Consider the following 12,477-nt stretch of genomic DNA (forward strand, 5'->3'; position numbering starts at 1 on the left):
TACAAATACTATCATCAGTATACTGATATATCATCACTTTGTCTTTATAAGGTACAATATTATATGCATTCATTTTAGGAACCCTTGTAATCCTAAATATTCATTTTACCATATCACATATAATATTCATTGCCTACTAGTATTTGTAGCCTATGAAGCCACTGTGGGCTAAACACAATTAATAATGGCATCCAACACTTATGGTCTAGATAATGCATAAACTTAACCCTTCTCCTAAGATAAAAATTATGTAACTTACAATTACACTTATTCCCATAACAATGTACTCAATACCACAATACTCTGAATCAACATAAACACACACAGCTTATAGACTACTTCACAATCCTATTTATTATAAATAAAGCAATTATAAAATAAGCTGTTTCTCATCCACCTTCCTCTCTGATCCTTCCTGATACCACCTCACAGTTTCCCTTAAAAATCAGAGTGAGTATCCCCTTTCTAAAGGACAACTTCCATGAAAGTGATAAAATACTAATCTTTCTATAGATATTCTTAATTATGACATTCACAGGCACAGAAGTAATTATATTCTATATACTTTTTAGTCAACAGTAATTTCAACCCAAGTAATTATTATCCACTGAGGAAACTAAATAGCATTTAAATGGAAATCCATGCATAATAACATTGATAGTAAGAAGCAAAAATGTCCCTATATGATCTTCAACTATGATTACCAGAAGCCCATGGCCTCTATTGCCAGGTCAATATTCCTTGCGTCATACTGTTAAAACTAGGAGGCCATGGTATAACATGAGTCACTACAATCTTAAATTTCTTAAACAGACTATAGAGCCTATTTACTTCTTAGAGGATCCCTATGAGGAAAATCATAACAAGCTCCATTTCTCTCTGCCAAACACATCTAAATCACTGAGCACTTTTACATTAGTCCCTCTACTGATGTCATATCTATAAAATCCTCTTTACAGCTGTCCTAATGTTTGCATGAACAAAAATATTCTTAAATCCCAAAGCATTAAAATTACTTGGACAGAGGCTGCATGTTGGGCCTGCTGACCCAGGTAGATGCACAAGCAGGGAGGCTAATTTAGGTCCCAGCACTTGAGGGTTAAGAGTGTCAGTGCAGCTAAAGGAGGTGGTTGGGGACTGCACTGCCCATGTACAAGGCCAGGACAGGTTACGAACCAGAGCCTTGTTCAGTCCAGCTCCTTTCTGAGGTTTCCAGATGTCTCCTGGATCATCAATAACAGGTCACAACCTGTATGGTGGGGCCAGTGTTGTGATGCAGTGGGCTGAGCTGCCGCCTGCAATGCCCGCATATCATATGGGTGCTGGTTTGAGTCCCAGCTGTTCCACTTCCAATCCAGTTCCCTGCTAATGTGCCTGGGAAAGTAGAAGATGGCCCAAGAAGATGGTCCCTGCATCCATGTGGGAGACCCAGATGAAGTTCCTGGCTCCTGGCCTTGGCCTGGCTGCTGGAGCAATGTGGGAGTGTACCAGCAGATGGTCTCTCTCTCTCTTTCTCTCACTGTCTTTTTTTCTCTCTCACTCTCACTGCCTTGCAAATAAAATAAGTAAATGTTTAGGAAAAAAACCCGTATGTTGCCCCTAGTGAAAACAATCCTCTTGTGGTAATAGTTGTGTGTGTTTGTGTAAATGGGCAGAGAAATTGAAGGAACCTCTAATGTACACCCATACCGCATAAATACTCATATGAGTCTAGATATAGAGAAAGTTGTCCCTTTACTCGCATGGATATATCCTTGGGTCCAGGATGCTTCAACATCCTAAGAGGAAGGAATTTATTACTACCATAGTTTCTAGAAATGTATACACACAAAATATGTACACACATTATATAATAATATAGCTAGAAATAAACCTACAATTCCTACATATATGAATTTATAAAAAGAAACTATACACATACACTAAATACATATGAAATGCAAGGAACACACACAATCTCACACTCATCGCACATACACACACACAGTAATCTTTACGTCAGGCAACACTGGGCCCACCACTCACCTGATAGAGATCATGGGGGCATAAACACCCAGAGAGTCCCTCTGCTGCCAGACACAAGGGACCCTGGCAGACACCAATCACCAGGTCCACATCACTGAGACAACTGACACCAGGTTTGTCACTCTCAGTGTGGAACTGGCTACTCTTCCCAAAACTGTCCACTGGAAGGAATGAATCCTCTCAATAACCTATCAGGTGTTCAGGTTCTCAGGTGCCACAGGGGTGGCTGCAGCTGGGCCTCTCCCTGGAGAACATTCCCTCATTCTGTGTTCTGAGGTGACCATGGCAGCAGTGCATGTAGACATGAGCTCAGATGTCTAAAGGACAACTCAGCCCGGCTGCCAGTGGAGAGTGGGTGTTTGGGGAATTTACAGAGCCAGAGAAAGGCCCCACTCACTGAAGGCTACACAGGGTGAAAGGCCCTTGGAGTCTGTCAGGATTTTTCCCTGAAACAGTCCTGATTCCATAACAACTTCATAGACTGACCTGATGTCCACCCATGATACCCTTCGTTGATAGATGCTTTTGTCAAGTAAATTTGGCTAAAATATGAAGTGAGACAGTGAAGAATCACCCGCCTGAGAACATCCTGGAAAACGAGAGCTTCTCTGCTGCTATTTCCCTCCTCAGGCATCAGCGCCACAGTCAGGAGCCTCAGGTTGCAAGGAAAGGAACCAAGGGTGTGCTCTTCAGGAGGGACGCACGTGCGGCACAAACAGCACAGCCAAGGGGCTTTTGGGCACCACCTCCAGGCCGCTTGCCCACGGTGCAGGACGCTCACAATTGTTGACTTTTTGCCTGCTGCCCCCTGCTGGACGCCAGATGAATCGCTGCTCATCAGTAGTCACAGATTTCAGGTCCTGACTTCCCAATTACCCAAGGAGTTGGGGAGCAGTGAGTAACCTGTGCATGCATCATTGCAGATGGAGACCAAAAGAAGCAAAAACACTGTTAGTGTGCCAGTGCCTCCTGATGTGCTTTACACCTGCAGAGAACAACTGGAATTTAAATGTTACCAAATGCCATTTACTGGACCACACAAAAACAGTCACAGGTCTAGCAAAATATGTACAAAAGTTATCTCCAAAAAGCTACAAAATACGAGGTAGTTTTTATGATCTGTAAACTGAGTTTGAAAATATCTCTGCTTTTCTCCTCAACCTGATCTGTAGGGCATCCCCAGATTTCTCCAGAACTGTCTGATACTGACAAACTTATATACACCTAGAATTCCAGACCTTCTGGGGCCAAAACAGACCAATGTCACTGGGTTAGAGGTCAAGGGTTGGGCCTTCCCAAATGGATGCATGAGGTGTGACTAATGTGAGCTCTTCCACTGTTGGATTGAGGTATGTCCCAACCACTGGAAGAAACTATGGACACAAACTACCCATGCACAAGGCCAAGAGCCAGTTTTACATCTATAGCTGCAGTCAGCCAAAAGTCCCTACAACCTCAGTAGGGCCGTGGTTCACCAGTGGGAGGTTAAAGCTTGTATTATGTCCATAGCAAAAATGATCTTAGACAATCTTAGACAAATACTTACCTATATCCACACAGGGAAATGTAAGAAAATATTGAGTGAATCCTTAAAGACATATGTTTAACTGCATAAATACTCAGATATGTCTATAAAATATAAATAAATTTCCTTTACCTATATAGCTGTAATTTCACATCTGGGAGACTTCGACATTCTAAGAGGGAAGAAATGTTACTGTCATTATTTGCAGAAATGTCTACTTACACACAACATGTATCAATATATTTACTTATATATACAAAGACATATCAAAAATAATACAAACAGAAATAAACCTATGACTGCCAAATACACAAGTTTATAAGTGTACAAATAAAATGAATTAATAATATACACAACACAGAGACACTTAATCACTGTCTACTGGGCCTTCCCATAACCTACTGGCAAGCATGGCGTCATAAGCATCAAGGCTTCCTTTGGGAAGTGGCATTATGTTCTTAAACTGTGTGTATGAAATACACAAAATTTGTTCCATTTATATAAATTTTAAAAATTTAAAAATACTTTAAAAACATGTAAACTGCCAGTTCCGTGGTTCACTAGGATAATCCTCTGCCTGCGGTGCCAGAACAACGGGTTCTAGTCCCGGTCGGGGCACCGGATTCTGTCCCAGTTGCTCCTCTTCCAGTCCAGCTCTCTGCTGTGGCCCAGGATTGCAGTGGAGGATGGCCCAGGTGCTTGGGCCCTGCACCAGCATGGGAGACCAGGAGAAGCACCTGGCTCCTGGCTTCGGATTGGCGAAGCGCGCTGGCCGCAATGCACCAGCCGTAGCAGCCACTTTGGGGGTGAACCAACGGAAAAAGGAAGACCTTTCTCTCTGTCTCTCTCTCACTATCTAACTCTGCCTGTAAAAAAAAAAAACATGTAATCTAACACACACATATTTAATATGTTTGTCTTTGGGCTACTGGATCCTCTACTCCCCTACTAGCAAGCTTGGGGCATAGACACCCAAGCAACTCTTAGCTAACACCAGTCACTAAGACCTTGTCACTGAACCTGCCCTGCCTGACTACAGGAACCTCACTCTTAATGAGGAGCTGGCCACTGGCCATTCATTCCAAAGATGTTCACCAGAGGGAAAATAATTTGAATTACCCTTGGGGCTCAGAGACTTGGGTACCAATGCGGGTGGCTGGAGCTGGCTGACTTCATTCTGGGTTCTGAAGTTACCCTGGAGGCAGTACACATGTGCACCAGGTAAGATGGCAGCCCTGTGGGGCTGGACAGCAAGGTGGGAATCTGGAGACTTCCCAGAGACATGGAAAAGCCCCAGACCTGGAATGTTATATCCTACATCTTCTAGGTGGGCTCATTGTTTTTCCTTGTCTCTGCCTTTTATGTCAGTAGGAATAAGTAGGAGAATGCTAGTATAAAATTCTTCTTTTGTCTTACGCCTGGAAACTGATACATTTCTAAGATGCCCTTAATGTATTTATAATCTTGGAGAAAGAAAAAAGCAGTTCAGCTAACAGATTGGGGACAGAACAAACACAGCAAAAAACTACTTGCTATTCCTAAACATGTGTTGAAACTCTTCACTCTGCACCCCAAGAGCATGGGCATCATGCTCATTCCATTATTCTTCTCTCCTTGCACCCTTTTTAAAGACTTATTTATTTCAAAGGCACAGTTACAGAGCTGGAGAGGGAGACATATAGAGAAAGAGATCTTCTGTGTGCTGGCTCACACAGGGCCAGCACTGAAGCACAGTCGGTTAATCTGCACCCTGGCTTTCCATATGGGCTCTGGTTCAAGTCCCAGTTGTTCCACTTCTGATCCAGCTCCTTTCTAAGGCACCTGGGAAAGCAGTGGATGATGGTCCAAGTCTTTGGGTCCCTGCACCCACATGGGAGATCCAGAAGAAGCTCCTGGCACCTAGCTACAGATTGGCCCAGCTCTGGCCATTGCAGCCATTTGGGGAAACAACCAGCAGATGGAGGACCTTTCTCTCTGTGTCTCCCTCTCTCTGTAACTTTGACCCTCAAATAAATAAATAAGTAAATCTTTTTTTTTTGACAGGCGGAGTGGACAGTGAGAGACAGAGAGAAAGGTCTTCCTTTGCCGTTGGTTCACCCTCCAATGGCAGCTGCGGCCCGCGCGCTGCAGCCAGTGCATCATGCTAATCTGAAGCCAGGAGCCAGGTGCTTCTCCTGGTCTCCCATGCGGGTGCAGGGCCCAAGCACTTGGGCCATCCTCCACTGCACCCCTGGGCCATAGCAGAGAGCTGGCCTGGAAGAGGGGCAACCAGGACAGAATCCAGTGCCCTGACCGGGACTAGAACCCAGTGTGCCGGCGCCGCAGGTGGAGGATTAGCCTATTGAGCTGCGGCGCTGGCCATAAATAAGTAAATCTTTTTTTAAAAAAATTACCAAGTATCAATAAACACCTTGCCTTCTGCTTCCTTCATGCTTCTGAGTCCATCCTTTGGGAGGGCTCAGGTGGGCTTGTTTCTCATACAGTGCAATACACACTCACTGGTTTCTATCAAACACTTAGAGCTAAATGGTGTTTGTGGTAGAAGGAATGACTTAAGCTTACCTGTTTGATGAGGGCTACAGGTTTTGAACAATACAGTCAACTCTCCATAGCTGCAGGTTCTGCCTCTGTAGGTTTCTAATATTTATAATATTAGAAAAATAATATTCTAATATTCTGATATAAATACTAACATTTATACATTGTATATTTGTTACTTATATTTAATATATTTTCGTATATGTGATTACATACATTAGTACCTGTATATTAATCACTATAACTTCTAAGTAAAGAAAATGAATTACAGTAAGCATTATTTTACAAAAGCAAGCCGCACACTCTATCATCCATCCAACCGCTAACTGCGACCACGTACCCGGTTAATCAGCTCCAGCTGTAACCTTCTGAGTTTCCGTTGGTCCCCTACTCTTCCACCCCCACCTCCCCCTCCAGACCCGCCGCTTGGCTAACCTCATTAGACGATATAAAAGTGGGCGATGGGGGGCGCTTGACAATTGGCGCTAACGTACATGGGACAGAGCTGACCAACTGACAGGAGCTCAAAGGTGCACGGACCTGGACCACCTCCACCTCGCTCAACAAGTAGGGGACATCCCGCGAGGCCCTGGTCATCTGCCTTGGAGCTCTCTCCAGCGCAACTGCCCCCAACTGCACGAGGGCCGGCTCCCTGAGGGGGCACCTCCCTCGTGACCTCGGCCACGCGGGCCAGTCCCCAGGTCTGAGTTCCTGGATCTCACCAGAGAGCCTGTCAGGGGCGCCTAGAGCCGCGTAGCCTCATGGACCAGAAAGTCCTGTGGGCGGGCGGCCTGGGCTGTGGAACTGAGCCCTAGAAGGACTTGCACAATTGATGTGATCCTGTCAGAAGGTATTTCGGGCTTTAGCTCAGAAGAGAGGAAATGACTGATGACCTTGACTACACAAAGTTTAAACAAAATCCACAGGCAAGATAAAAAGACAGCAAAATTGATAGGAGAAACATTCCTTCCAATGACTTGGCATTAAGGATTTTGTTTGCCCATTACATACTGCTTTATAAACATGTACAATTTGCATGTGGTTTTTATTTTTTCTTTTAAAAATTTATTCACTTGAAAGCCAGAATTACAAAGCAGTACAGTGAGATAGAGTTTCTATCTGCCAGTTCACTCCCAAAATGGCTGCTACAAGTCAAGCCTGGGCCAGTGCAAAGCCAGGAATTTAATCCAGTGTCCCAAGTGAGTGGCAGGGGCCCAAGCATTTGGGCCATCTTCCTCTGCTTTTCTTAGGCCATTAGCAGAAATCTGGATTGGGAGTGGAGCAGCAAGGATGTTAACCAGCACCAATATGGGATGCCCACATTGCAGCTGGTGGTTTGACCCACCATGCCATACATATATAGGAAAGTATATTGATTTCAGCATTATATATTATAATAACCAAAAACTGAGGCAAAGGAAAAACAGGCATTCTGTAGGAACAGCCAAATTAAATAAATTCTAATGCATCTGTACAGCTTATTACTATGACTTTGCAGCTTATTTTTAGTGAGGTAAATATTGTTAATGCAATGTTGAATAAAAGTGCAAATTACAGGGGCTGGAGTGGTGGCATTGTAGACTAAGCCTGTGCCTATGGCACCAGTTCATGGCCCCACTGATCCTCTTCCAATCCAGTTCCCTGTTTAAGGGCTGGGAAAGCAGTGGAAAACAACTGAAGTGCTTAGGTTCCTGCAGCTGCACTGGAGACCAGAAGAAGCTCTTGGCTCCTGGTTGTGGGTAGGCCTAGCTCTGGCCATTTTGGGTATTTGGTGAGTGAACCAATGGATAAGATCTTTCTCTCTGTCTCTTCTCTCTCTAACACTGCCTGCCAAATAAACAAAATCTTTAAAAAATGAAATTATACATTTATCTCTTCAGAAAACAAAGGAATAAAATTACAAAAACAACAGAAATTTTATAAACATAAAAATTAAATTGCAAGCTACTGAACACTAGCCAATTGAAAAAATAAAACAGGAAATCAGGAAGTGTCTTGAAAGAAACGAGAATGCAAATATAACATATCAAAATCTGTGGAATATAGAAAAAGCAGTGTTAAGAACACAGTTTATAGCAATAGAGCTTATACCAGAAAAACAAAAGAATGTCAAATTAACAATGTAATGATGGAAATCAAGGGCTTAGAAAACAATGACAAACCAAACCCAAAATTACCAGGAGGCAAGAAATGACATCAGAGCAGAAATTAATGAAACTGTAACAAAAATAAAAGAGCAACAAAATGAAACAAAATAGGCAAACCTTACAAACTAACAAAAAGAAAAACTAAAATAATAAGAGATAAAAGATGTTACAACTGACACTACACAAATACATAGGATCATAAGCAACCACTATGAACAGCTAAATGCTAACAACCTTGAAGAAATGGATAAATCCCGAGATATATATGACCTACCAAGATTGTAGTAAGGAGATATAAAAAATCTGAACAGACATATGGCAAGAAATGAGACTGAAGGAGGAATGTAAGAACTTACATGAGTGAAAGTTTCAAGATCTGAAGGTTTTAATATTGAATTCTCCAAAATATTTAAAGAGGGACCAATACAATATATAATATATTTACAATACAATGCAATATACAAAATATTTAAAGAGGGACCAATACAATATTATTCCAAAAATACTGAAAAGAAAGGCACTCTGTCAAACCCCTTATATGAGGCCAATATTATTCTGATACCAGATCTAAACAAAGACACAACATAAAAAGCAAACTACAGACCAATAGTCTTGATGAACATAGATGTAATAAATTCCAACACCATATTAGCAAACTAAATCCAGCAGTACATATAAAAGATGATCCATGGGGCTGGCACTGTGGCATAGCAAGTAAAGCTGCTGACTACAGTGCCAGAATCCCATATGGGTGCCAGTTTGAGTCCCAGCTTCTCTAATTTCAATCCAGCTCTGTGCTATGGCCTGGAAAAGCAGCAGAAGATGGCTCAGTCCTTGGGCACCTGAACCTGCGTGGGAGACCCAGGGTAAGCTCCTGGCTCCTGGCTTCGGATCAGTGCAGCTCCGGCCATTGTGACCAATTGGGGAGTGGACCAGCACATGGAAGACCTCTCTCTTTCTCTGCCTCTCTCTCTCTCTGTAATTCTGATTTTCAAATAAATAAATCTTTTTTAAAAAAAGATCATACATCATATTCAAGAGAGATTATCCAAGAGATCAAAGAGTGGCTCAACATTTGGAAATCAATAAGCATCCTAAGTCAGACTAACAGAATGAAGAACAAAAACCATGCACAATCCACTGAAAGAGATGCAGAGAAAGTATTTAATAACATTCAACGCCCCTTCATAATAAGAATTCTTAACAAACTAGGAATACAAGAGACATCCCTGAAAATGATAAAGGCAACAGATTACAGTCTAACAGCAAATTTCATATTAAATGTGGAAAACCTGAACTCATTTCTCTAAAATACGGAACAAGACAAGGCCATTCATTTTCACCACTCTTACTCAATATAAAAAATAAAGGCCATAAAAAACAGAAAAGAGGAATCAAAATATCCATGTTTGTGGATGACATGGTATTGTACATAGAAAATTCCAAAAATCAGTTACAACTGAAGAAGCAATATCAGAAAGTCACAGGCTACAAAGTCAACATATAAAAAGAGAATTTTCATACACCAATAATGATCTTGCTGAAAGAAAAATCAAGGAAAGAATCCCTTTCATAAAATGTACAAAAATTTATTTAGGATGAAATTCAATGAGAACTCTTTACAATGAAAAGTATAAAAGTATATGATGAAAAAAATGGTGAAAGAATCAAAAAATTAAGATATTCTTTGCTCAGAGATTGAAGCATTAATGGCATTAAAATGTACACACACCTGAATGAATCTATAGGTTCAGTGTAAACCATATGAGCATATCAATGGCATTTTATACAGAATTAGAAAAATGTATCCTACACTATGGAACCACAGAATGCAAACAAGTCAGGAAGTCCAGATTCCCTCAAGATCAAGCTGGAATCTCAATACTTGATTTCAAAGCACACTGCAAAGGCATAGTAACTAAGACAGCATTGTACTGGCATCAAAACTGACTCACAGATCAACAGAACAGAATAGAGAATCCAGAAATTCATCCATGTACATACAGTCAACTGATTTTTGACAAAATTGCCAAGAACATACATTAGTGAAAGGTTGTTTCTTCCAATTAATGGTGCTGGGAAAACTGGACATGAAAATTAGATCCCTACCTCTCACGATATACAAAATAAACTCAAGATAGATCAAGCACCTAAGTGGAAGATGTGAAACTATAAAATGGATACAAGAAACCCTAGAGGGAGTAATTCAGGACATTGATATAGACGATGATTTTTCAGACAAGACCTCAAAATCACAGGCAACAGAAGCAAAACTAGACAAATGGTATTGTATCAAACTCGGGAGCTTCTGCACAGCAAGAAAACAATCATTAGCGTGAATGTACACCCATCAGAATGGGAGAAAATATCTAAGTTCCTTACCTGACAAAGGACTAACATGCAGAATGATGGATGGTCCTTGATGCATTGTGATTTGGCTTATGCATTTGCAACTTGATGGTTTGTAACAGTGTAACCACACAACCAAGCTGATTTTCATTTCAGTCTAGTTTTCAATAAATTACATGAACTGGTCAGCATGTCTGGACTAACCAAATTTAGGTTAAGATGATTTTGCCCAGATAGGATAATGGGACAGTTCTGCAGATGTTTAAGGCAAGCTAGAAGAAGCTCCAGTTGTTGCTGGGTTAGACATATTAAATATATTCATTTTCAGCTTTGATGTGCTCATTGGAACATCACTCCATTGTAAGTTGAGGGGCATCTCTATATTGAAAGTGGCCTAGTGCTGTTCTAAAGCTGGCCATGTTCATGCTGCTTGTCCAGGCAGTGGGGCTTCTGGGCCAGCCAGTTGGGCCCTGCAGGCTTGGCTGGGAAACTTCTTTGAGCACATGGCTGGAGCTCGGCACAGAACTGGGGAGGAACAGCAAACTTTGTGGACTAGATTTATTTTCAAAGATTTCTTTATTTATATGGAAGGCAGGGTTACAGAGAGGCAGAGGCAGAGAGAGAGAGGTCTTCTATCAGCTGGTTCACTCCCCAGATGGCTGCAACGTCTGAAGCTGTGCTGATCTGAAGCCAGGAGCCAGGAGCTTCCTGCAGGTCTCCCACGTGGGTACAGGGGCCCAAGGGTTTGGGCTGTTTTCTACTTTCCCAGGGCATAGCAAAGAGTGGGATTAGAAGTGGAACAGCCAGGAATTGAACCGGTGCCCATATGGGATGCCAACACTGCAGGCAACAGCTTTACCCACTATGCCACAGTGCCGGCCTCATGGACTAGATCTTAATCAGCAGCCCAGATGAACTTTAATAAACCAGCCTGACATTTGTAGTCTCTCAAGATCCATACACACGAATCCTTTAATCAACACCAATTTGTGTCCTGACTTTTTATGGTTTGTGAAGTCTGAGCAAAGCTCTGGTTATGAGAGATCTGAATTGTGTTCCTGGCACACCACAGCCTAAAACACTGTGTGTGTGTGTGTGTGTGTGTGCGTGAGAGAGAGAGAGAGAGAGAGAGAGAGAGGGAGAGAGAGAGACTGTATGTGTATGTATGTACTAAGTAAGCATCTTAAAATTATTATAGAGGTAGAGTGACAGAGAGATGGAGAAGGGAGAAGGGGAGGGGGACGGATGGAGAGGGTGACAGAGAGGAGGTAGGGAGGAATGGACAGAGACAGCACTCCCACTGATTCACTACAAAATGCCCACAACAGCTTGCACACAGACAAAGCTGGGAGCCAGGAACACAATTCAGATCTCTCAGGAGGGTGGCAGTAATATTATTTTTGAGCCATCCCAGTGGACTCCCAAGGCCTACTCTAGGAGGGTTCTTTAGTCATGAGACACATGCAGGTAGCAAATGCAGGAACCTCCAATAAGGGACATGGGCATCTCAACTAGCCTCTGAATTCCTTGGCCAAACTTATGCCATGAGCCTCTTTTACATACACTTTTTGAAGTTGTAAAATAGTTGCCCTATTTGTTTGAATGGCCTAGAGACAAGGAGACACAGTCCATCAGACAAGATATAGACAACAATCAAATCATTAGATGTCAGTTTAGCTGGATATACACGGTGTTTTTTTTTTTTTTGTACTCTATATATTAACTATAACCAATCAGAGAAAGCACATGTCTTCAGGGGTCTGGCTTCTTTCATTAGCATAATGGTCTCCAGTTGCACCCATTTTGTTGCAAAAGACAGAATTTCATTCTTTTTTATAGATGAGTATGTATATATGTACCATATTTTCTTTAATGAGTCACCAGTTGATGGAA

The 12,477-nt window shown here is 42.0% G+C and overlaps 1 long non-coding RNA gene across 2 annotated transcripts; it reads right to left on the reverse strand.

Annotated features, from left to right (window-relative positions):
* Positions 1-1,883: 1,883 nt before the first annotated feature.
* LOC138848395 (uncharacterized) lies at positions 1,884-7,527 on the reverse strand. Of its 2 annotated transcripts, none has more exons than XR_011386152.1 (4): positions 6,629-7,527; positions 6,113-6,187; positions 3,683-3,722; positions 1,884-2,928 (listed from the first exon to the last, which is right to left on the reverse strand). It is a non-coding gene; the product is annotated as an uncharacterized lncRNA (long non-coding RNA). The 2 variants fall into 2 exon arrangements; XR_011386151.1 differs by lacking the exon at positions 6,629-7,527 and adding an exon at positions 6,524-6,623 and having other exon boundaries at positions 1,885-2,928.
* Between the last annotated feature and the right edge of the window lie 4,950 nt (positions 7,528-12,477).

Source organism: Oryctolagus cuniculus, unplaced genomic scaffold (assembly GCF_964237555.1).
Source record: "Oryctolagus cuniculus unplaced genomic scaffold, mOryCun1.1 SCAFFOLD_57, whole genome shotgun sequence".
NCBI lineage: Eukaryota > Metazoa > Chordata > Mammalia > Lagomorpha > Leporidae > Oryctolagus > Oryctolagus cuniculus.